This window comes from Eriocheir sinensis, chromosome 24 (assembly GCF_024679095.1).
Source record: "Eriocheir sinensis breed Jianghai 21 chromosome 24, ASM2467909v1, whole genome shotgun sequence".
Taxonomy (NCBI): Eukaryota; Metazoa; Arthropoda; class Malacostraca; order Decapoda; family Varunidae; genus Eriocheir; species Eriocheir sinensis.
The window spans coordinates 3264721-3290036 of record NC_066532.1 but is presented as its reverse complement, the minus strand read 5'-3'; the positions used below and the strand labels follow the sequence as shown (position 1 = coordinate 3290036).

Below are 25316 nucleotides of genomic sequence, written 5' to 3'. Positions count from 1 at the left end.
TTCAATCTTTTGTTTTTTATCACTCACAAAGTTTTTCATTATCTCCATCTATTCCATCTCTACGTTGTTTCTGATTTATTTCTTTTTTAATCATCCCCCTTTCTAGTTTAATTCACCTTCCTATTGTCTTCGTTTAAATTTTGCTTCTCTGGTTATCAATTCTCTTCTGTTCACTTTTTTATCATTCAAGTCTTTCTCTCCTCTCCTCTTCTCTTCGGTTTTCTTCCCTCTCTCTATCTCTCTCTAGTTTAAGTCACCTTCCCATTATCTAAGTTCAAATTCTGGTTCTCTGCTTATCAATCTCCTTCTCTTCACTTTTTATCACTCGTCTTTTGTCCTCTCTTCTCTTCTCTTTACTTCCCTCTCTCTAGTTCAATTCATCTTCCCATTATCTTCGTTCAAATTCTGCTTCCCTGGTTGCTAATTCTCTCTCTATCTTTCGTTTTCATCACTCACTAAGGTTTTTATTTTCTACTCCGTCTCGGCACTCCTGTTTACCTTGTTCCCTTCTTTGTTTCGTGTATAATCTTCCCTCTTTTTCTCGTGTCTGTTCTTGGTCTGGATCGCTCCTTTTCTGGTGTCCTGTTTACCCTCATTGCCTTGATTCCTGGCTCTGTTTTCCCGGCTTCAATTTGAGCTTCGTGTTTTCCTTTCCAACTGTTTTTTTTTATCTTGTTATTCTTTTTTTCATTGTTCATTTTTATCTTGGCTCCTTTCTTTTTTTCCTCGCTTCCCATGTGTCTTTATTTTTTCCATTTATTATATTTTTTTTTCCGTTATTCATTCTTCTTTTTTTTGTCTCTTCTACTTTTTCTTCTACGTTTCTCGATTTCAATTTGTTTCATGTTTTCCTTTCCTTGTTTTTTTTATTATCCTTTTATTATTCGCTTTTCATTTTCACGCCATCTTCTTTTTCTTTATTTTTCTTGTTCTTGTTCTACGTTTCCCTGTTTCAATTTGAGTTTCATGTTTTGCTTCCCATGCGTTTCTTTTATCTTTTCTTTATTCTTTCTTCCTTTAAGCGGTTTTCATTTTCATTTTTCTGTTTCCTCATTTTCTTCTTTTTCTACGTTTCCTGTTTTCCTTTCCTAGCGTTATTTTTGTTATCGCATTGTTCTTTTTTTCGTTCTTCATTATTTATTTTCCTTCTTCTTCTTTATTAACTTAGTCCTTTTCTTTCCTTCTCTATTCCCATGTCTTTTTTATCCATTTTTTTTTTCATTATTCATTTGCATTATTCATGATTACATTTTTTCTTAATCCTCTCTCTCTCTCTCTCTCTCTCTCTCTCTCTCTCTCTCTCTCTCTCTCTCTCTCTCTCTCTCTCCGGTTTTGAGTGTGTCTGTGTGTGTGTGTGTGTGTGTGTGTGTGTGTGTGTGTGTGTGTGTGTGTGTGTGTGAGTATTTCCCCCGCCTCTTATTTTTTATTTCTTTTCTTTTCGTTCATTTTTCAACTCAATTCGCTCAAACGTCTCCTCCGTTGCAGCAAAAATTCGAGTGTTAATATTTGGACTCCCGATTTTTCGTCTGACTGCCAGCTCGAGAGAGAGAGAGAGAGAGAGAATGGAGGGGGGGGGGGGGGGTTGCGGTTCACTATTATTTTTTTTCCTCCTAGTTTAATCAGCCCTTCTTTCTTTTATCATTTTTGCTATTCTATTCCTTCTATCTCTTCTCCCACAATTCGTCAGCCCCTTTTTCTATTTCTCCATTTCATCCTTCTCAGCGGCATCCTATCTATCTATCTATCCTCTTTCCATCACCCGAAGAAGTTGTTCATAAGTTCTAACCATTGTTCTTCCCCTTCAATCTATCTATCTATCAATCTATCTTCCTTTCTTTTCCTATTCTTCCCCATCAGAGGCATCGTATCTATCAGTCTATTCTCTTTTCATAGTCTCAGGAGCTCCTCAATTTTTAGCCATTGCGTCTTCAGTTCTTTCTCTTGCAACGCCATCTATGTATCAACCATCAATCCGCTTCCCTTTTCTTGTTCGTCCCTTTTGTAGCGTCTCATCTATCCATCTATCCTCTTTCCCTCTCTTGTTCTTACCCTCCACGGCATCCCATTTTGCTATCTCCAATTTCCAGCATGTGTTCTTCCCCTAGCTCAGCAGCGTTATAGCGTCCAATCAATCCATCTATCCTCTTCCTTGTTCTTCCTCCCAGCATCCTATTCAGCTATCTCTTCCCTCCTCTTGTTCTTCCTCTCAGCATAACGTCATTTTGCTATCTCTCCAATTTCCATCACTTGTTCTTCCCCTCAACAGCGTTATGGCGTCCAATCAATCCATCTATCCTATTCCTTGTTCTTCCTCCCAGCATCCTATCCAGCCATCTCTCCCCTCCTCTTGTTCTTCCTCTCAGCATGACGTCACTTTGCTATCTCTCCAATTTCCATCACTTGTTCTTCCCCTCAGGAGCGTTACAGCGTCCAATCAATCCATCAATCCTCTTTCCTTTCCTTGTTCTTCCACTCAGCATCCTATCCAGCCATCTCTTCCCTCCTCTTGTTCTTCCTCTCAGCATGACGTCACTTTGCTATCTCTCCAATTTCCATCACTTGTTCTTACCCTCAACAGCGTTATGGCGTCCAATCAATCCGTCTATCCTATTCCTTGTTCTTCCTCCCAGCATCCTATCCAGCCATCTCTCCCCTCCTCTTGTTCTTCCTCTCAGCATGACGTCACTTTGCTATCTCTCCAATTTCCATCACTTGTTCTTCCTCCCAGCATCCTATCCAGCCATCTCTCCCCTCCTCTTGTTCTTCCCCTCAGCATCCCGTCTAGTCACCTCTCCCCTCCCCGGCGCCGTCCCAGCCTCGCCCGTGTTCCGTGTGGCCGCCGCCCGACACGCGTCACGGCCCCCTGGATTGGCACCTGCCGCGCGGCCCTCACTGTCACGGGGGATCGGACGCAGGCGGTGGATGGCGCTTCATATTTTGCTTCTTCGTTTTACTTTGATTTCGTTTTTTGGTCGGTTTTCGGTTTCTGGTTTTGGGGGTTTATTGGTGCACGGTTGACGGTTTTTGTTTTTTATTTTATTTATTGTTATTATTATTTCAGTTATTTTTCTTATTATTATCATTATTACTATCTTTACCGGTGTTTCTCTGTGTCTTCTTTTTATATCTTCCTCTTCTTTTTTCTTCTTTACCTTTCTCTTCATTTTTTCTCTTCTTTCTTTCTTCTTTTTCCTTCTTATTTATCATCTTCTTTCTTCATCTTCACCTGTTTTCTTCTTTCTTTCTTTCTTTCTTCCTTTCCTTTCTTCATCTTATTCGCCTCCTTTCTTCTTTTTCTTTCTTTCGTCTTCTTTGTTTTCTTCTTTCATTTTTATATTTTTTCTTCTTTTTTCTTTCTTTTTCTTTTCTCCCTTTTCTTTTTCCTTTCTCTCTTTCTTCATCTTCTTATCACTATTACTGCTCTATTTCTCTTTTCTAACTGCACATTTACATTATACACGTTTCATTTTTCTGCAGTTATTTATGTGGTTTTCTTTTTTTCTTTCTCTTACCTCAACTAATGCATTTTCTTTCCTCGCACGCTGCATATATACATTAACAATACATTCTCTCTCTCTCTCTCTCTCTCTCTCTCTCTCTCTCTCTCTCTCTCTCTCTCTCTCTCTCTCTCTCTCTCTCGTCGTTTGTTTCCTCCAGTCGTCCTTTCTCCCTTTTTTTTTTTCTCTCCATCTCTTCTTCTACTCCCTTCCCTCCATTCCTTCCTTCACCCTTCTTCTACGCCTCCACTTCCTCCCTTTCTCCACCCTTCTCCTCCACTCCCTCCTTTCCTCCAGCCTTCTTCTCCGCTCCCTTCCTTCCTTCATCAGTCAACATTTGCATAACTTTCTTTTCCTTCGCTCCACACGCTTTTTTTTTCGTCTGTCTCACTTGCTGCAAATTCACTTTTATCTGTAATTTTCTTTTTTATTTTTCTGTCTTTCGTTTCTTTTTTGGATAGTGTATATTTTCTGCCTTTCCTTTCGTTCCCCCTTAGCAGGCAGCACACGGGATATAGAAAACGGGCTGCAAATTCACTTTCATCTGTTTTTTTTTTTTGTTTTTGCTAGTGTATATTTTCTGCCTTTCCTTTCCCCCTTAGCAGGCAGCACACGGGATATAGAAAACGGGCTGCAAATTCACTTTCATCTGTTTTTTTTTTTTTTTTTTTTTTTGCTAGTGTATATTTTCTGCCTTTCCTTTCGTTCCCCCTTAGCAGGCAGCACACGGGATATAGAAAACGGGCTGCAAATTCACTTTCATCTGTTTTTTTTTTTTGTTTTTTTTTTGGCTAGTGTATATTTTCTGCCTTTCCTTTCGTTCCCCCTTAGCAGGCAGCACACGGGATATAGAAAACGGGCTGCAAATTCACTTTCATCTGTTTTTTTTTGTTTTTTTAGTGTATATTTTCTGCCTTTCCTTTCGTTCCTCTTAGCAGGCAGCACAGGATATAGAAAACGGGCTGCAAATTCACTTTCATCTGTTTTTTTTTTTTTTTTTTTTTGGCTAGTGTATATTTTCTGCCTTTCCTTTCGTTCCCCCTTAGCAGCGAGCACACGGGATATAGAAAACGGGAGTGTGTATGAATGAATGAATGAATGTATGTATGTATGTATGTATGTATGTATGTATGCATATTCCAACCGCCTCATGCATGATAATCGCTGTATGTTATGAATATCTGGGCGGCATAGACAAAAACTTCTGCCTGTCACGTTAGAGCTTCGATCTCACGTAACGTAATTTTCTAACTATGCATATCTCGTCTCTTGCAAGCGGTGATGTTAGTAAAACGGCTCGGTGCTAAACAAAACTATCGCGTATTGCATTATCTCCTGGCTTTTCATACGTCACAAATATCATAACATTTCTAACTATGCATGTCACGTCTCTTGCAAGCGGTGATGTTAGTAACGGGTCGGTGCTAAACAAAACTATCGCGTATTGCATCATCTCCTGGTGTAATGTGTATATTATAACATAATGTGAATGTGTGAATGTATGTCGTATCGCCATGGCTCAGTGGTGCCAGGATGTTACACACAGACGCTACGTTGTGCTTAGGAGGTGCTCCTTGCCGTGGGAACGGTGTTGATTCAGCAAGCATGCTGCCCGCTGGCCGCTCCTGTACCAAGAGAAGCCGGCAGAAGATAGCGGGTGGCGGGCGAGAGCAGAGTACTGCTCGGGGGTGTGCGTGACTCTTGTGCGTGACTCCTCCACACTATAGTTAAGACTGTGAATATAGTTACAAAGCCACAACTGTTTTAATTACATGAGAGAGAGAGAGTAAATTAAGTGAACTCAAAGTGAACTTATAACGGCTACCGCTCGGCCAACACATAACACACATCACTTAACTAAAAGGCTATTGTGTTGTCTCACGACTTCTATCAACTGGAGAAAGCAGGCAACGGTACACCGGACCTGACGTGAGATAACAGTTCGCGCCTTAATCAAAAACACACAAAAAAACAGCTAACAAAAAGGCTAACACTGGCTTTTCATACGTCACAAATGCCATAACATTTCAACTATGCATGTCACGTCTTTCCCAGCGGTCATGTTACGTATACTCAGTAACACACAAGAACCGATGCCTGTTACATTATTTCCAAGCTTTCACACGTCACATACAACATAACATTTCAACTCTGTCACATCTCTTCCATGTGCTCAGTAAGAAATATAATCGTCCACTGTAACATTATTTCCAAGCTTCCACACGTCACATACAACATAACATTTCAACTCTGTCACATCTCTTCCAAGTGCTCAGTAAGAAATATAATCGTCCCCTTTAACATTATTTTCAAGCTTCCACACACCACATAAAACATAACATATCAACTCCTCAGGTCACATCTCTTCCAAGTGCTCAGTAAGAAATATAATCGTCCCCTGTAACATTATTTTCTAGCTTCCACACGTCACATACAACATAACATTTTAGCTCTGTCACATCTCTTCCAAGTGCTCAGTAAGAAATATAATCGTCCCCTGTAACATTATTTTCTAGCTTTCACACGTCACATACAACATAACATTTCAACTCTGTCACATCTATTCCAAGTGCTCAGTAAGAAATATAATCGTCCCCTGTAACATTATTTCCAAGCTTCCACACGTCACATACAACATAACATTTTAGCTCTGTCACATCTCTTCCATGTGCTCAGTAAGAAATATAATCGTCCCCTGTAACATTATTTCCAAGCTTCCACACGTCACATACAACATAACATTTTAGCTCTGTCACATCTCTTCCATGTGGTCAGTAAGAAATATAATCGTCCCCTGTAACATTATTTTCTAGCTTCCACACACCACATAAAACATAACATTTCAACTCCTCAGGTCACATCTCTTCCAAGTGCTCAGTGACATATAATCGTTGCCTGTAACACCACATATAACATAACATTTCAACTCTGTCTGTCACATCTCTTCCAAGAGCTCAGTGACAAATATAATCGTCACCTGTAACACCACATATAAAATAACATCAACTCTTCATGTCATTTCATCATTCCTTCTTATTCGTGTTTCTTTTCTCTATTTCCTCTTTTTTCTGTATTTTATTAGCACTTTTTTCACCTTACAGCTCTCTCTTTCTTTCTCCTTATTCGTTTCATCTTTATTCCCTCATTCTCTTCTTAGTTTCATCAGTTCTTCTTATTCGTGTTTCTTTTATCTATTTCCTCTTTTCCTCGTGTATTTTATTAGCACTTTTATCTCCTTACAGCTCTCTCTTTCTCCTTATTCGTTTCATCTTTCTATTCCCTCATTCTCTCCTTAGTTTCATCAGTTCTTCTTATTCTTTTCTCCTTTCTCCTTTTCTCCTTTTCGTATGTATCTCTTCCAAGCGCTCAGTAACAACAAGGACCGCAGCCTGATCAGTATTTCCCGGCCTACACACGTCACGGCCATCGCCCTCCGACTCTGGCTGTCACGTCTTTCCCAGCGCTGAGTGTCCCGTCATGGCGCGCGTCGGGCATGCAAAACGACCCAACCGCGTAGTGTCGCGTTAGGCTGCTCAGGATAAACAAAAGCTGCCGCCTGTCTGTCCCCGGGTGCGTGAGAGCAAAGTCTGAGCAGCCCCGTCTCGGCCAGCATCCTCAGACACGTTCGGCTCTCACAACAAATATTTCCCATGATGATGAAGAGAATGTCTCCAGCCGGTGTGAGACTAACGATCCTTCGACTCAGCTCCGTAGTCAGGTAATGGAGGCGGAAAGGCTGTCTTTTTTTTCTTTTTTTACGTCAGAGGACACGGCTCAAAGGCAATAAAAAGAGTACAAAAAAAAAAAGCCCGCTACTCGCCGCTCCTATAAAAGATAAAAGTAGAGTAGCCAAAAGAGGTCAATTTCGGGTGGAACAGCATGAGAGGGCCATCGCCACCTAATTTTTTTTTACAACAAAGGAGACAGCTCAAGGGCACAAAAAAAGAAACAATATTAAAAAACTCGCTGCTCCTAAAACAAACAAAAAAACAAAAGGGGTGGCAGAAAAAGAGGTCAATTTCGGGAGGAGAGGCTCTCGGCTGCCTTGGTCTTGGCGTGTTGGTTCTCTGGTTCTCAGTACTTTGTGAATTGACTGAAACTCGCGTAACTGTGGAATCGAAAGAATCCTATACTTAACCAATTAGGCAGTTAGGCAGGTGGTTAGTTCAGCGTGTAGCGGGCGACTTTTCCATCAATAAGACTTAGGTCGGATTTATAAGACACTCGGCTCTCACATCGGCTATTTCTAAAGGTCATAGAGGGGGTCAATCGGGTTCTAATGAGTGTTTCTTGAGGTTCACGGTACAGAAAAAAGATCAAACTACCACCAGAGCCATAAAAATACTCCTGGAAATGCCTAAAACTCCTACGAAAGCCTTGTTAAATATGTGAACTTGGGCGACGAAGGGCCATAATAATGAATTAGGTCTGATTTATAAGACACTTTCGCTTCTCACATCAACTATTTCTAAAGGTCAAAGATGTGGGATCAATCGGGTTCTAATGAGTGTTTCTTTAGGTTCACGGTACAGAGGAAGGGTCAAACTACCACCAGGGCCATAAAACTACTCCTGGAAATGCTTAAAACTCCTATGAAAGCCTTGTTAAATGTGTGAACTTGGGCGACGAAGGGGCATCATTAAGAATTAGGTCTGATTTATAAGACACTTTCGCTTCCCACATCAACTATTTCTAAAGGTCAAAGATGTGGGATCAATCGGGTTTTAATGAGTGTTTCTTTAGGTTCACGGTACAGAAGAAGGGTCAAACTACCATCAGGGTCATACAACTACTCCTGGAAATGCCTAAAACTCCTATGAAAGCCCTGTTAAATATGTGAACTTGGGCGACGAAATGTTTAGTAATACGGCTCGTAGGGTCGTGTTATGAGACATTTCCCCGCCCAAGAACACATATTTGACAAGGCTTTCGTAGGAGTCGTGGGCATTTCCAGGGATAGTTTTATGAGCCTGGTGGTAGTCTGACCCTTCTTCTGTACCGTGAACCTAAAGAAACACTTATTAGAACCCGATTCATCCCCTTTTTGACCTTTAGAAATAGTTGATGTGAGAAGCGAAAGTGTCTTATAAATCAGACCTAATTCTTAATGATGGCCCTTCGTCGCCCAAGTTCACATATTTAAAAAGGCTTTCATAGGAGTTTTAGGCATTTCCAGGAGTAGTTGTATGACCCTGATGGTAGTTTGACCCTTCTTCTGTACCGTGAACCTAAAGAAACACTCATTACAACCCGACTGACCCCCTCTTTGACCTTTAGAAATAGCCGATGTGAGATGGCAAAGTGTCTCGTAATACCAGCCTTAGTGTCGTGGGAAGTGTTGTCCCTTTCATGAAGTCAACTACAGTCGCGGCACTCCGGCAATCAGCTGTCACACGGCGAGCCCGATTTCATGGGTAACATAATTATGACACAGATGGGAAATGGTCGTCAGTTTGAATAAAAAAAGCCCGCTACTCGCTGCACCTGTAAAGAATCCGAAAAGGTGGCCGAAAGAGCAGTCAATTACGTGAGATTATAGTTTATCTTGAGTTTCCAATCATTAATACTGTCGCAGCGCTGTTTAATAATTATAATCAGCGATCTTATTAACTAACAAAACAGCTATATAAAAGAATAACAAATAGTATGGGAAAATGTTATCTACGTTCGTTTTATCCCTCCACCTGCGACACACACACACACACACACACACACACACACACACACACACACACACACACACACACACACACACACACACACACACACACACACACACACAGGCAAGACAGGCAGGCGAGATCGTGCGTGACGGGCGCGCGTGTCTGTCAATCACTATCGAGGGAAGGGAAGCTCTTTTACCCCGCTTACTGTTATCAATTCTCTAAGCGTGTGTGGAGGCTGGAGGAGTCACAGGTACTACATGTGGACAGTCACTGAGGATAGAGATGAAACTGGGAAGAAGAAAGACCAAGATTATAGTACGTGAGAAATAGAGATACGAGAAATGCAACATGGGTTAGGTCTGGTGATACTTGGGAGAGAGAGAGGGAAAAAAAAGATGAAACGAATGAGGAGAAAGAGAGAGCAGTAAGGTGATAAAAGTGATGATAAGATATAGGAGGAAAAGAGGAAATAGAGAATAAAAATCACGAAAAAGAAGGACTGATGAAAAGGAGAGAATGAGGGAATAGAAAGATGAAACGATAAAGGAGAAAGAAAGCTGAAAGGAAGAAAATAGAGTTGCTAAAAAACAGAAAAAAGAGGAAATAGAGAATAAAGAAACACGAATAAGAAGGACTGGCGAAAAGGAGAGAATGAGGGAATAAAGATGAAACGAAAAATTAAAAAGAAAGAGCTGAAAAGAGATAAAAGTGGAAATAAAATACAGAAAAGAGGGAATAGAGAAAGGAAACACAAATAAAAAGGACTGATGAAACTAAGGGGAGAATGAGGGAATAAAGATGAAACGAAAAAGGAAAAAGAAAGAGCTGAAAAGAGATAAAAGTGCAAATAAAATACAGAAAAGAGGAAATAGAGAAAGGAAACACACAAATAAAAAGGACTGATGAAACTAAGGGGAGAATGACGGAATAGAAAGATGGTTGGCCCCAGCTCGTTAGTGGCACAGGGATTTTTTTTGTAGTGGCGCCATTCTTGCTCTTGCTTGGCTCATGCTGCCCCCCGGAGTTCCATTTGGTCCTCTTTAAAATTTCACTTAAGTCCGGGTTGATAGGCGGCCATCAGGACAGCATGTGGGTGAAAACTGTCATCTTGTGGCGGCGGCGGGACTCGAACACGGGTCCTCCAAAACACCGCGCCCACACGCTGACCACCCAGCCACCGCCTCCCCGTGAGAGTGCATGAAGGCGTCTCTCTGTCATTCAGTGTAAAGCTTTTTATATTCATTCACCGAGCAGCTTTGAGCCTTAACCAGGTATGAAACGAGAGAGACATCAAAGCCGGGCACCGCTGCGGGGGCGTCTGTGCCGGGCGGGAGTTTATCACTCACTAACGAGCGGAGAGATGTTTTCATTTTTTTATCCCGACAGCCGCTTGGAATGTGTCTGGTCGTGGAAACTGAAAGAAACACAGACAGACAGACAGGGAGCCAGTGAAAGCGTGTGTGTCTGTCTATCGCTGAGAAACAAAGGAAGGGACGTTGTTTTTTTCTTTCTTTTTATCCCGACAGCCGTTTTGAATACCCTGGTCGTGGAAGCTGCAACACAGACAGACAGGCAGCCAGTGAAAGCGTGTGTGTCTGTCTATCGCTGAGAAACAAAGGAAGGGACGTTGTTTTTTTCTTTCTTTTTATCCCGACAGCCGTTTTGAATACCCTGGTCGTGGAAGCTGCAACACAGACAGACAAGCAGCCAGTGAAAGCGTGTGTGTCTGTCTATCGCTGAGAAACAAAGGAAGGGACGTTGCTTTTCCTTTCTGTTTTCATTCAGACAACCGCTTTGAATTCCCTGGTCGTGGAAGCTGCAACACAGAGAGTCAGGCAGTCACCGTGAGCGTGTGTGACCGTCTATCGCTCAGTAACGAGGCAAGAGACGCTATTTTTCCTACTTTTTCATCCTGGCAGCAGCTTTAAATTCTATCTTGTCGTGAAAGCTGGAACACTGGTAGTCAGGCAGTCACTGTGAGCGTGTGTGACTGTCTATCGCTCCGCAACGAGGCAAGAGACGCTGTTTTTCTTATTGTTTTTCATCCAGGCAGCAGCTTTAAATTCTATCTGGTCGTGGAAGCTGAAACACAGGCAGTCAGGCAGATACTACGAGCGTGTGTGACTGTCTATCGCTCAGTAACGAAGAAAGAGACGCTGTTTTTACTACTTTTTTCATCCAGGCAGCAGCTTTAACCCGGTAGCAGCGACGGGCCAAATTTGTAGCTTTACCGTGTAGCAGCGACGGGCCAAATTTGTAGCTTTACCGTGTAGCAGCGACGGGCCAAATTTGTAGCTTTACCGTGTAGCAGCGACGGGCCAAATTTGTAGCTTTACCGTGTAGCAGCGACGGGCCAAATTTGTCCCATGATATAAACTCCCCCAAAATAGACGATACATAAACTGATCACAAATGCTTTGATATATATTATGAAATGGTTTGTGTGAGTGATGATTTTTTCTCATTTTTCTCGCTTAGAGGGACCATTAAGAAACATGATCCCCGCTGCTACCGGGTTAAATTCTATCTTGTGGAAGGTAAAACACAGGTAGTCAGGCCGTCACTGTGAGCGTGTGTGAGTGTCGTGTTTCGCTGCCATTCAGTATCGCGTAATGGATCCTTCTTTATGGTTGGGACGGCCGAGACTCTTGACTGGCTGTGGGAACGAGACACCAAAAGCCGGGCAGACGGTCACGGCCTCGGGGTTGCGTGGCGGGAGGCTGTCCGTCGCCGAGTGTCAAGAAGTGGAGTTATTTTTCTCCACTAAATGACTGTCTTGCCTACTGATGGAACCTTGAAAAAGATGGATGGATGGATGGAAATAGATAGAAAGATAGACAGATACAGATATAGATAGATTAAGAAAGATAAGAGATAGAAAAAGATAGATAGAAATAAATAGAAAGATAGACAGAGACAGATATAGATAGATTAAGAGAGATAAGAGAGAGAGAAAGATAGATAGAAATAGGTAGAGAGATAGACAGATACAAATATAGATAAAGAGAGATAAGAGATAGAGAGAAAGATAGAAATAAATAAATAGAAAGATAGACAGAGACAGATATAGATAGATTAAGAGATAGAGAGAAAGATAGATAGAAATAGATAGAAAGATAGACAGATACAAATATAGATAAAGAGAGATAAGAGATAGAGAGAAAGATAGATAGAAATAGATAGAAAGATAGACAGACAGATATAGATAGATTAATAGATAAGAGATAGAAAGGTAGATAGAAATAGATAGAAAGATAGACAGACAGATATGGATAGATTAAGAGATAAAAGATAGAAAGATAGATAGAAATAAATAGAAAGATAGACAGAGACAGTTATAGATAGATTAAGAGAGATAAGAGATAGAGAGAAAGTTAGATAGAAATAGATAGAAAGATAAACAGAGACAGATATAGATAGATTAAGAGAGATAAGAGATAGAGAGAAAGATAGATAGAAATAGATAGAAAGGTAGAGATATATAGATAGATTAAGAGAGATAAGAGATAGAAAGATAGATAGACAGATATAGATAGATTAACAGAGATGTAAGAGATAGAGATAGACAGATAAACAGAGATAGATACAGATAGATGGATAGATAGATACATTTGATATTCGATTTACAAACACTGATGCTTATAAAAAAAAATTACAAGGCACAGTGTAACTAGAATATAAGCAGTTATGATCCCAATTCAAAATACATTCGAATATAATATCACGAGAAAAACGACAAAGAAGCGAGATAAACGAGAGAAAACGACAAAATGAAAACGCACTAAACCGAAAGGATGAAACTACTAATAAGGTATACTGAAAAATTACACACGTCTATAAAATAAAACAAATATAAAACTGAAAACAATGAAAAAAAAACCTCAATAAACAATAGAAACAAAAATAAAAACGAGAGTAATAAGACATGAACGACCTAGTGTCTGTCTCTATATCGAATAAAATAATGCTCTTTTTACTCACAGATGATTTTCCTCGAGTCAGGCGTTAATTTCGTGAGCGTGAACCGACAGTCTATCAATCAGTGTCAAACCAACTGCTATTCTTTTCATGCACGGGGATCTGGCTTTTGCTTTGTCTGGTTGTGGAAAGGTGACGAACATCGAGAGTTAGCCATCCACTGCGGGAGAGTGTGAAGGGATAACATACTATAAATGCGTCCAGAAATGGTGATATAGAGAACTGTGTCCGCAGAAAAAGGCTAAAATAATAAATGGTGGCAGCGGTGGGATATTGGGCGCCGGTGTGATACAAGGGTGAGCTAGTTTGTTAGTTGGGTTATAAACTTTGTGATGGCGAGTGATGGAAGTTAGCGTGTTTCTTCTACGTCTTCATCATCGTGTAATGCCCTTATTTTCCCTTATGAGGTAGGACAGGTCGATGAAATTAGCGAGTTTCTTAGCGTTAGTTACAAGAAATGAGACGGGTTATATGATGTGAGGGTGAGGGATATCGTTTCTTGGCTGGGTTACAAGGTGTGATGGGCGGGTGATCCAAGGGTGAGCTGGTTTGTTAGTTGGGTTACAAGGTGTGATGGGCGGATGATACAAGGGTGAACTGGTTTCTTAGTTGGGTTACAAGGTGTGTGAAAGGGTGTGATGGGAGGGTGAGGTTTGTTAGTTGGGTTACAAGATGTGTGATGGGCGGATGATACAAGGGTGAACTGGTTTCTTAGTTGGGTTACAAGGTGTGTGGAAGGGTGTGATGGGAGGGTGAGGTTTGTTAGTTGGGTTACAAGATGTATGACGGGCGTGATCCGCTGGTGGCCGTTTCTTAGTTGGGTTACAAGGTATGTGATTCAAGGGTGACCTGGTTTCTTAGCTTGGTTTCTTAACTATTGTTTCTTATTTGTTTTTTTTTCTTCCCCTTTTATCTCATCTGCCTTTTGATCCTCTTCGTCTGTCTCCTGTTTTTCTTCTCCTTGTCTGTCATCTCCTCTGTTTTGTCTTCACCTTCGTCTAGCTCCCGTTTTTCTTTCCTTGAGTCTGTCTTCTGTCTTTTGTCCCTTTTCGTCTGTCTCCTGTTCTTCTCCTTGTCTGTCATCTCCTCTGTTTTTTCTTCACCTTCGTCCATCTCCCGTTTTTCTTTCCTTTAGTCTGTCTTCTGTCTTTTGTCCCTCTTCGTCTGTCTCCTGTTTTTCATCTCCTTAAGTCTTAATGAACAACAAGGAAAGGCTTTTACCTTTAGCTTCTTCTGGCAACGCGACATCAAAAGTCAGGCAGCCGGTAAGTGATTGTTTTGTGACCGGCGACGCTGCATCATTCTGAGTGCTCCTTCCTCGGCTTACTGCTCCCGGTCACGAGGGGGCCGTTTGTCACCCGAAATGACGCCACCATTCCCGACATGTTGATTGACAGACGAAAAAAGAACCCGGCGAGGATTTACGAGAGGCCTTATGACCCCTTTTTTTTCACTTTTCCGAATAACGAATAAAAACGTACAGATAAAATAAGGTACAAGAGGTGGCAGGTTAAGACTTCCGGGACCGACCTCAGAGCATCCTTAAGACCACCTTTTTCACTTCACATAACGAATAAAAAAAGGCACAAACAATAAGGCAGGGCAGGGACTTCCGAGCATCTTCAAGACCACCCTTTCACCTCTTTGCATAACGAGAAAGAAAGTACAATACAGGCAGTGGGAGAGGACTTCCAGACACCCTACAGACTACCTTTCTCACCTCTCTGCCCGACAAATAAAAAAGTAATAAAATCCAATACAAAAGGTGACAGGTAAGGAGTTCCCAGCATCCTCAAGACCACCCCTTCACCTCTTTGCATAACGAGAGAGAAAGTACAATACAGGCAGTGGGAGAGGACTTCCAGGCACCCTAAAAAGTACCTTTCTCACCTCTCTGCCCGACAAATAAAAAGTAATAAAATCCAATACAAAAGGTGGCAGGTAAAGACTATCAAGCATCCTCAAGACCACTTTCTCACCTTACAATTAAAAAAGTATTGTGTCCGCAGAAAAAAAGTCTAAAATAATAAATGGTGGCAGCGGTGGGATATTAGGCGCTGTGAGGATTTTCGAACATCATTTAGACCACCTTTTTCACCTTTGCCCAAGAAATAAAAAGGGTACAAATATATCAAATAAAATCCCATACAACAGGTGGCAGGTGAAAACTTCCGGGCCCGACCTTCTCACCTGTGCTAGCCGCTGGCCAGACAGGTACACACACACACACACACACACACACACACACACACACGGGCCACCGCCGCCGCCGCTCCACCGTGACCGCCGCCAACTTTCCGAGGCTGGATATTGCCGGGGCCGCGCCTTGCTCACTGGGCCGAGGAAATACCAGCGCGGAATGGAGGAAGTTGGAGGAATGGTCTCTTTAAAGCCACGCGAAGAGCCTCTATCCCTTTTGTCTTTGAGTTATTGCGGTGAACCTATTCCGAGTACATCCTGGATACACCCTTTTTAAGTTATCGCTCTTACTGTATGGCTATCTCTGGAATGACTTCGTGTCGAACCAGCGGCTATTCCGTGAAGCCAAATGGAGGTCTGTTACCAGCTTAGTCCGTGAACGCCAACTCCTGGCTGGGCAAGTCAGCCGATCCTGCCGGGAGGGATTTGGGATAGACAGGGCAGCTGTGTGAGAGCTTCCTCGGGGTCACGGACAGTAGGAGGGGAAGGGTCAGAAGGGGAAGAGAAGATCACACTGGCACCTAATATCCCGCCTCTGCCACCATTTATTATTTTAGCATTTTTTGTTTTGCACAATGTTACCATTTCTGGCAGCATTTATATATTTGCCCTTCACACTCTTCCGCAGTGGATGGCTGACGCTCGATGTTCGTCTCGTTGCGACTCTCTCCGTTAGGTAGTTAGTTACCTGTGAACCCTTGTTGTATGAATATATATCACGCCCTTCTGCCTTCCTTCTCCTCTTTCTACAGCCATCATCCTTTCGCTGTCCCACTTCACATCCCTTTCACTAAGTCACCTGAATCACACCTAAGGAGCCAGTCACATCACACCTGCCGGGACTCACGCATGCATACCTGTTGGCGTGTTCCCGGCGTGTAATTCCCCGCCAGTGCATGAGAGTGGCTGGAAGTGGATTACGAGGGAATGCTCCTGAAGGTTAGTCATCACTGGATATACGACGCCGTAACGAGGCCGGGCCATGCGAGGAACCGGAGCGAACGTTATGGGCCTGTCACGTGCTGCCTCGCCGACTCACGACATGCTACACCTCCCTCCGACCCTTCCCTTCTCGCCCTTCTCCTCCTAGTGTCCCTGATCCCCTTACCCTTCCTCTTCCCTTCTTTCTCCTCATTCCTCCATACCCTTCTCTTCCCCTCCCCTTCCCTACCTATTCCTCTTCCCTTCTATCACCCCATTCCTCCACTCCCTTCTCTTCCCTTTCACCTCCCCCACCTCTTCCTCTTCTCCTTCCCCTTCCCTTGACCTATTCCTCCATCCCCTTTCCCTTCCTCCCTCTCCAATCCCCTCTTCCTTCCCCTCATCCTTTCTTTCAACCCCCTTCCCTCATCGTTTTCTCTAGCCCCTTTTTCCTCCTCGCTCTCTCGCCGTTCCATTCTCTTCCCCCTTTTTTCCATCCCCTTCCCCCACCCTTAACCATTACCCATTCTCCCATTCTCCAACTTCCCTTTCCCCTTCCTCTTCCCCCTTTCCCCCTTCCTCCGCCAAGGCACCAAGCAAGGGTATACTACTGAAGGGGAAAGATGCAACCCTCGCCCTTCACTAACTTAAGAACGTTCACCCAATGTTGTTCGGAAATTATAAGTAGATGGAAGGGGTTCAAAGGAATGAGAAGAGTTGATTAAGGTTCATTCACAGTGAGTTAAATTAAAAGAAAAGTAAGAGAAGTCGGGGAGTGATTATTAAGTAAGCCGACCATTACGGAGTTTGTCCATGAAAGGGGTGAAGGAGTGAGGAACTGGGTAACTCTTGCATCAGTAACGTGGACAGCACTTTTTATCATTATTACTATACATGAAAAAGGGGAAAGGGAAAGGAAGTTAAGGAAAGAGAAAAAAAGGGAATAGGGGAAGGTAAGGAGGAAAGGGAATGGATGGTAAGGCAGAGTACAAAGGGAAGGGAAGGTAAGAGAGGATATACAAAGGGAAGGGAAGGGAAGACTCAGTGGGTAAGAGAAGGGAAGGAAAGGGAAGGGAAGGGAAGGCTAAGGTAAGGGGATGGAAGGTAAGACAGGATATACAATGGGAAGGGGAGGTGAGACTCATTAGGTAAGGGAAGGAAAGGGAAGGGAAGGAAATGAAAGGAAATGAAATGAAAGGAAAAGAAAGGCAAGGTAAGGGAAGGGAATGAAAGGCTAAGGTAAGGGAATGGAATGAAAGGCTAAGGTAAGGGAATGGAAAGTATATATAAAGTGAGAGGAAAGGTAAGAGTCAGTAGGGAAGAGAAGGGAAAGGAAGACTTCGGAGGGAAGGGAAGGGAAGGGAAGGGAAGGGAAGGGAAGGGAAGAGAAAGGAAGGGAAGGGAAGGGAAGGGAAGGGAAGGAAGGAAAGGAAGGAAGAGAATGAAGGAAGGAAAGGGAAGGAAGAAAGGAAGGGAAGGTAAGGAAAGGTAAGGTAAGGAAGGGAAGGGAAGAAAAGGAAGGGAAGGAAGGAAGAGAAGGGAAAGGAAGGAAAGGAAGAGAAAGGAAGGAAGGAAGGTAAGGGAAGGGAAGGGAAGGAGGGTAAGGAAGAGAAGGGAAGGAAGAGAGAAGAGAAAGGAGGAAGGAAGGAAGGGAAGGAAGGAAGGGAAGAGAAAGGAAGGAAGGAAGGAAGATAAAGGAAGGGAAGGAAAGGAAGGAAGGGAAGGGAAGGAAAGAGGAAGGGAAGGAAGGAAGGGAAGGAAGAGAAAGGAAGAAGGGAAGGGAAGGAAGGAAGGAAGGAAGGAAGGTAAGGGAAGGTAAGGTGAAGGGAAGAGAAAGGGAAGGAAGGAAGGGAAGAAGAGAAAGGAAGGAAGGAAGGTAAGGAATGAAGGAAGAGAAGGGGAAGGGAAGAGAAAGGAAGGGAAGGGAAGGGAAGGAAAGGGAAGGGAAGGTAAGGTAAGGTAAGGTAAGGGAAGGAAAGGGAAGGAAGGAAGGAAGAGAAAGGAAGGAAAGGAAGGAAGGAAGGAAGGAAGGGAAGAGAAGGAAGGAAGGAAGGAAGGGAAGGGAAGGGAAGGTAAGGTAAGGAATGAATAAGGAAGGAATGGAAGGGAAGGAATGGAAGGAAGGGAAGGAAGGGAAGGAAGGAAAGGTAAGGTAAGGTAAGGAAAGAGAAGAGAAAGGAAGGGAAGGGAAAGGAAAAGAAGAGAAAGGAAGGGAAGGGAAGGGAAGAGAAGAGAAAGGAAGGGAAGGGAAGGGAAGGGAAGAGAAAGGAAGGGAAGGGAAGGGAAGGGAAGGGAAGGGAAGGGAAGAGAAGAGAAAGGAAGGGAAGGGAAGGGAAGGGAAGGGAAGGCTAAGGCAAGAGGATGGAGGGTATGAGGAGCCCCAATGGTGGAGTGAAACATAACCCGAGTCCAGGAATTGCAGGAAAGTGGCGCGGGGCGTGTTGGGGGACTCGGGAACCGGCGGGGCGGGGCGGGGCGTGCGATGGGAAGCCGGTCTTGTTGGCGGCTTTTAGGGGAACGGAAGACACGGAGCCGAGGGAACGTTCAAAATGTGTTCATACCGTTCTTTTTTTCCTGTAACTGTTTGAGGGAAGACAAGGAGCCGAGGGAATGTTCAAAATGTGTTCATCTCGTTCTTTTTTTCCTGTAACTGTTTGAGGGAAGACAAGGAGCCGAGGGAATGTTCAAAATGTGTTCATCTCGTTCTTTTTTTCCTGTAACTGTTTGAGGGAAGACACGGAGCCGAGGGAACGTTCAAAATGTGTTCATCTCGTTCTTTTTTTCCTGTAACTGTTTGAGGGAAGACACGGAGCCGAGGGAATGTTCAAAATGTGTTCATCTCGTTCTTTTTTTCCTGTAACTGTTTGAGGGAAGACAAGGAGCCGAGGGAACGTTCAAAATGTGTTCATCTCGTTCTTTTTTTCCTGTAACTGTTTGAGGTAAGACAACGAGCCGACGGAAACTTCAAAATGTGTTCATCTCGTTCTTTTTTTCCTGTAACTGTTTGAGGGAAGACAAGGAGCCGAGGGAACGTTCAAAATGTGTTCATCTCGTTCTTTTTTTCCTGTAACTGTTTGAGGGAAGACAAGGAGCCGAGGGAACGTTCAAAATGTGTTCATCTCGTTCTTTTTTTCCTGTAACTGTTTGAGGGAAGACAAGGAGCCGAGGGAACGTTCAAAGGGTGTTCATCTCGTTCATTTTTTTTATGTAAGTGTTTAAGGGAACGGACGATACGGAGCTAAAGGGAACGTTCAAAATGTGTTTATCTCGTTCATTTTTTCCTGCAACTGTTTGGGGGAAGACACGGAACCGAGGGAACGTCCAAAAAGTGTTCATCTCGTTCATTTTTTCCTGTAACTGTTAGCGCAAAGAGAGAGAGAGAGAGAGAGTGAGAGTGATTGTGAGTATGGTGAAAAGAAGGAGCGGGAAAGAGGGACAAAGGTGAGGAAGAAGAAATGAAAAGATGGAAAATAATGAAGAAGAGGAAGGAAGAGGAGAGGGAAAGAGTGATTGTGAGGATGGGGAAAGGAAGGAACGGGAAAGAGGGTAGAAAGTGAGGAAGAAGAAAAGAGAAGATGGAAAGAATGAAGGAGAGGAAAAGGGGAAGAAAGAGAAGAGAGAGAGAGAGAGTAATTGTGAGGATGGGGAAAGGAAGGAACGGGAAAGAGGGAAGAAGTGAGGAAGAATAAATGAAAAGATGGAAAGAATGAAGGAGAGGAAAAGGGGAAGAAAGAGAAGAGGGAGAGAGAGAGAGAGAGTAATTGTGAGGATGGTGAAGGGAAGGAACGGGAAGGAGGGAAGAAATGAAAAGATGGAAAGAATGAAGAAGAGTAAGAAAGAGGAGAAGGAGGAAGGAAAAAAAGAGATGAAAAGAAGCATGAATTTGGAGAATTGGATAAACTCTAAAGCAGGGTTTCTTAACCAGGGGTATCCATACCCCTCGGGGGTATGGGAGCCAAATGCTGGGGGTATGGGACTCAATTTTTGAATATTAATATATATTTGATTTATTAATAATGGTTAGAATAATACATTATAACTCGCACTGCTATTCAGTATTTATAATTTGTGTTGTTTTGCGACTAAAATTAATTAGCACTCAGTTATAACACATTTCTTTCTCTAGTATAGATATTGTAATATTTGGAAAGCAATTAAGTGTGGTTCTAAATATGGGGACAGGGCACAATAATTTCTATATCGGCCTCAAAATCCCCCTAAAACTGCTAATTTTTCAAAACTTTTCCACCCCCTGCGCATGCTACCTCATGAACCTATGATGCCCTCTCGCCCCCCCAAAAAAATCTGCCAAAATTACGGGCCTGGGGGAAAACATCAAACCACCTAAAATATTTGGCAACCCTGTCACGAACATCTTGCAACTCTTCACTGTTTTTAATATTATGAATGATAGTTGAGCTGTAGGCGCAGTCAGAGTTAGGTGATGATGATTTCAGCAGTCAAGCGAAGGGGTATGTGACCATACTGAGCAATCCAATGGGGGTCTGGGATCATCGAAAGGTTAAGAACCCCTGCTCTAAAGGGTGGTGTCATGCCCCCCCCCCAACCCCCACCTTCCCCTTCTGCTCTTTTCTGTAACCCTTCAGCACATTAAGCCTTCATTCCAGAAGCCTATTGTTTTCATTCCCCTTTTTTATTTTTCTTACTTTACTGTCCTTCTCTATTTTATTTTTGTTTATCCTTTCCTCTCCTTTCATTCCATTTTACCTCTCCTCCTCCTCCTATGAAGAACGACTCGAGCGACTCAATCTCTTCACGTTGGAAAAGAGACGCCTGCGGGGAGACATGATTCAAGTCTTTAAGTACCTGAACAAGCTCAGCAACGTTGATCACTCCAAACTCTTCACGCTACAAACTAACCTGAGAACAAAAAACAACGGAAAAACAATTCAAGCAAAGCGATGCAATACCGACATCGGCAGGAGTTATTTCTCGAATAGAGTTGTTCGCCACTGGAACAGCCTTCCTGCAGAAGTGGTTAGCGCAGAGACCATCAACTCCTTCAAGAAACGCATTGATCGCCACTTTGCTGGAACGGGAGTGAACTGAACGTTCCCAAGAGTAGGTACACAAGTGCTTTAATCCTTCCCTGCAAGCCACTCCTATGGCAAACGGATTGATTAAATCACTGAACGCAGGCAGCCTAGTAATGAGCCAACAGGCTTTCTGCTGCCTGCTAGTCCATGTTTCCATGTGTCCTCCTCCTTCTCCTCCACAGCTCCGCGTCTCCGCCTCCTCCTCGTCCTTCCCCTCCTCCGGCAATTCGCACACAAGTTGCCTGGGAAGTTTGGGCGCGGAAACTGATACTGTGGCGGCCCCTTGCGGCTTTCCTCTCAGCCGCCGCGAAGAGCCAGGCACGGGTGGTGGGGAAGGGGGGGGGAAGAGGAGGAGGAGGAGGAGGAGGAGGAGGAGCGGTTTTATAGGCTCCCCCTCCTCCTCCTCCTCCTTCCTCCTCTTCCTTCCCTTCCCTTACATTTCTCTTTCGTGAGTCTTATGTGAATTTCCCTCCCTTCCCATGTCTTATTTTCCTTCCCTTTCCCTCCTCTTCCCTCTCCTTCCCTTCCCTTCTCATGTCTTACTTTTCTTTCCTTCCCTTCCCCTCCCTTCCTCCTCCTTACGTTTCCTTTCCTTTCTTTTTTCTTCCTTTCTCTTCCCTTCCCTTCCCTCCCCTTCCTTTCCTTTCCTTTCCCTTCCCTTCCCTTCTCTTCTCTTTTCTTCTCTTCTCTTCCCTTCCCTTCTCTTCCCTTCCTTTCCTTTCCTTTCCCTTCCCTTCCCTCCTTTCACTCCTCTTCTTCCTTTCTCTTCTCTTCCTCCTCTCCTTGCTCCCGACTCCTTACGTTCTTATGTTCTTATGTTCCTATCTCCCCTTTTCTTCAAACCCTTAACTTAACCTCCCTTTTTACCTCCCTCTTCCATCCTCTCTCTCCCTCATACTTCCTTGCCTGAGAACTAAAGAGATACAGAGATACAAAGGAAGTCGAAAACGTGATAATGAATAGAAAACTTGATTGGATTTGACGCTTCCAGGTCCAGTAGTCTTAAAACATCTCGCCGCCTCGGTTAGCCTGTCTGATAAGCCTGTCGTGAAGTTGCTGGGCTTTCCATGGATTATTTTGTTATGCTAGTGAGAGTTTTGACCCGACCTCTGCATCTTGAAGGGTAAAAAACACCCGTGAAAAACCGGTTAATCTCCTCTGATGATCTTGGGAAATAGTGTTGGATAAGCCTCTCGTGAAGTTGCGGGGATTTTCATGGGCTGTTTTGTGATGCTAGTGAGAGTTTTGACCCGACCTCTGCATCTTGAAGGGTAAAAAACACCCATGAAAAAACGGTTAATCTCCTCTGATAGCCTTGGGAAATAGTGTTGGATAAGCCTCTCGTGGAGTTGCTGGGATTTTCATGGGCTGTTTTGTGATGCTTGTGAGAGTTTTGACCCGACCTCTGCATCTTGAAGGGTAAAAAACACCCATGAAAAACCGGTTAAGATTCTCAGATAGCCTTGGGAAATAGTGTTGGATAAGCCTCTAGTGGAGTTGCTGGGATTTTCATGGGCTGTTTTGTGATGCTTGTGAGAGTTTTGACCCGACCTCTGCATCTTGAAGGGTAAAAAACACCCATGAAAAAACGGTTAATCTCCTCTGATAGCCTTGGGAAATAGTGTTGGATAAGCCTCTCGTGGAAGTTGTTGGGATTTTTATAGGCCTTTTGTAATGCTTGTGTTTTCGTTATTTTCATCTTTTTTTTATTTCTACCTCTATTTTTTTTAACTTTCTTCTTCTTCTTCTTCTTTTCTTCATCTCTTTTCTTTTTCTTCTTTTCTTCTTTATCTCTGTCTTCGTTTTTTGTCTTTCTCTTCATGTTTTTTATATTTCTTTCTTCGTCTTCCTCGTCATTTTTTTTTTACTTAATTCTTCTTTTCTTCATCACTATTTTCCTCTTTCTTCTTTTTCTTCTTCCTCTTTCCCCTCATCATCCTCATCTTTTTCTTCTTCTTCTTCTTCGTCTTCCTATTTCCCCTCATCATCCTCATCTTCTTCTTCTTCCTCTTTCCCCTCATCATCCTCATCCTCTCCTTCTTCTTCTTCTTCCTCTTTCCCCTCATCATCCTCATCTTTTTCTTCTTCTTCTTCTTCTTCTTCCTCTCTCCCCTCATCATCCTCATCTTCTTTTTTTCTTCTTCTTCTTCTTCCTCTTTCCCCTCATCATCCTCATCATCTTCTTCTTCTTCTTCCTCTTCTTTTTCTTCTTCTCCTTCATCATCATCAAACAATCACCCATGAAAGCCCGGCTAATCTTCTCTGTGGCCTTGGAAAATGGTCGTGATGGGAGGCCGGGACGTTTAACTACGGCCCTATGTTAGTCAGTGTTCTTCAGAGGCGCGTTTAAAAGGCTCTTGAGAGTACTATAGGAGCTGTGAGTTTCCCGATCGCTGGTGTGAAGCTATTGGTGAAGTGGTGGGTCAGGTTGTTATTGGGTTAGGATAAGAGGGAGAGGGAGAGAAGGGGGAGAGAGGAAGGTGAATGGAAGGAACGGGAAAGAGGGGAAAGAAATGAGGAAAAAGAAATGAAACTATGGAAAGAGGAAGGGAAAAAGTCTGGCATCACGTTATTATAATTCTTTTCTTCATCTCTTTCTTTTTCTTCTCCCTCTTTCTGTCTTCGTTTTTGTCTTTTTCTTCACCCCTTTTTTTATATTTCTTTCTTCCTCTTCGTCGTTATCTTTTTTTCACTTAATCATTCTTTTCTTCACTTTTTTCCTCTTTCTTCAGAGACAGAGGGTAAGAAGTGAGGGAGAAGAAATTAAAAGATGGAAGAAGGAAGGGAAAAAGTTTGGTATTAAGTCAGATTAAGAAAGTGGAAGGGCGAAAGGGAGGAAGAAGGAAAGAGGAAAGAAATGAAAAGGAGAGAAAAAAAACAGTATTGAGAGAGAGAGAGAGAGAGAGAGAGAGAGAGAGAGAGAGAGAGAGAGAGAGAGAGAGAGAGAGAGAGAGAGAGAGAGAGAGAGAGAGAGAGAGAGAGAGAGAGGAAGGAAAGTAAAGGGAAGGAAAGGGAAGGAAAAAGGAGGAGAAAAAAAGAGAAAAGGTGTGTGTGTGTGTGTGTGTGTGTGTGTGTGTGTGTGTGTGTGTGTGTGTGTGTGTGTGTGTGTGTGTGTGTATCACCATGTTTATTTTTTATGCAAAGTTATACAAAGCAAGCCAAACTATTGACATCAAGTTCCAGAAAAAATGAAAACTGATGTCACGCGCGGAAGAAGAAGAGGAAGAGGAAGAAGAAGAAGAAGAAGAAGAAGAAGAGAATAGAAGCAGAAGGAAAGAAAGAAGAAAGAAATAATGACATGATGAAGAAAAAGAAGAAAAAAAGAGGATGAAGAATGACGAGGAGGATGACGAGGAGAAAGAGGGAAAAGAAAAAGAAAGAGATGAAGAAAACAATAATAATAAAGTGAAAAAATAAAGATGAGGAGGAAAAGGAAGAAAGAAATAAAAAAAAGAGATGAAGAAAAAGACGAAAACGAAGACAGAGATAAAGAAGAAAAGAAAAAAAAGAAAAAGAAAGAGATGAAGAAAATAATAATGATAAAGTGAAAAAATAGAGGAAGAAAAAAAAGATAACAAAACAAAAACGGAAACAAAGACAAAGACAACAAGAAGAAAAAGAAGAAAACAAGTACAACAGAAGAAGAAGAAAAAAAGAAAAAAAAGGGGATGTAATAAACTAAAACCGGCAGGGAAGCAGAGAAGGAGGAGGAGGAAGAGGAGGAGGAGGAGGAGGAGGAGGAGGAGGAGGAGGAGGAGGAGGAGGAGGAGGAGGAGGCGTCAGGATATCAGCTGCTGTGTGTGTTATTAGCAGGAAGGGAACGACGAGGAGGAGGAGGAGGAAGAGGAGAAGAGGGAAGGAAGAGAAAGGAAGGGGAAGAGAAGGGAACGGAGGAATAGGAGAAGAGAACGGATAGAAAGGGATGGAAAGGATAGAAAGAGGAGGGAAGGGGGAAGGAGACGGGGAGGGAAGGAGAGGAGGAAAGAGGAGAGAAGGGG

The 25316-nt window shown here is 43.0% G+C and overlaps 1 protein-coding gene across 2 annotated transcripts in view; it reads left to right on the top strand.

The window, feature by feature from the left end:
• LOC127002771 (heparan sulfate glucosamine 3-O-sulfotransferase 6-like) overlaps window positions 1-25316 on the top strand; it is a 147505-nt gene that overhangs the window by 35106 nt on the left and 87083 nt on the right. Inside the window, exon 1 of one of the 2 annotated variants that reach the window (XM_050868897.1) lies at window positions 5146-5426. The exons of the other annotated variant lie outside the window; for it this stretch is intronic. The gene's annotated coding sequence lies outside the window, so the exon portion shown is untranslated. Of the gene's footprint in view, window positions 1-5145; window positions 5427-25316 lie in introns of those variants that run through there. 2 annotated transcript variants of the gene reach the window in all.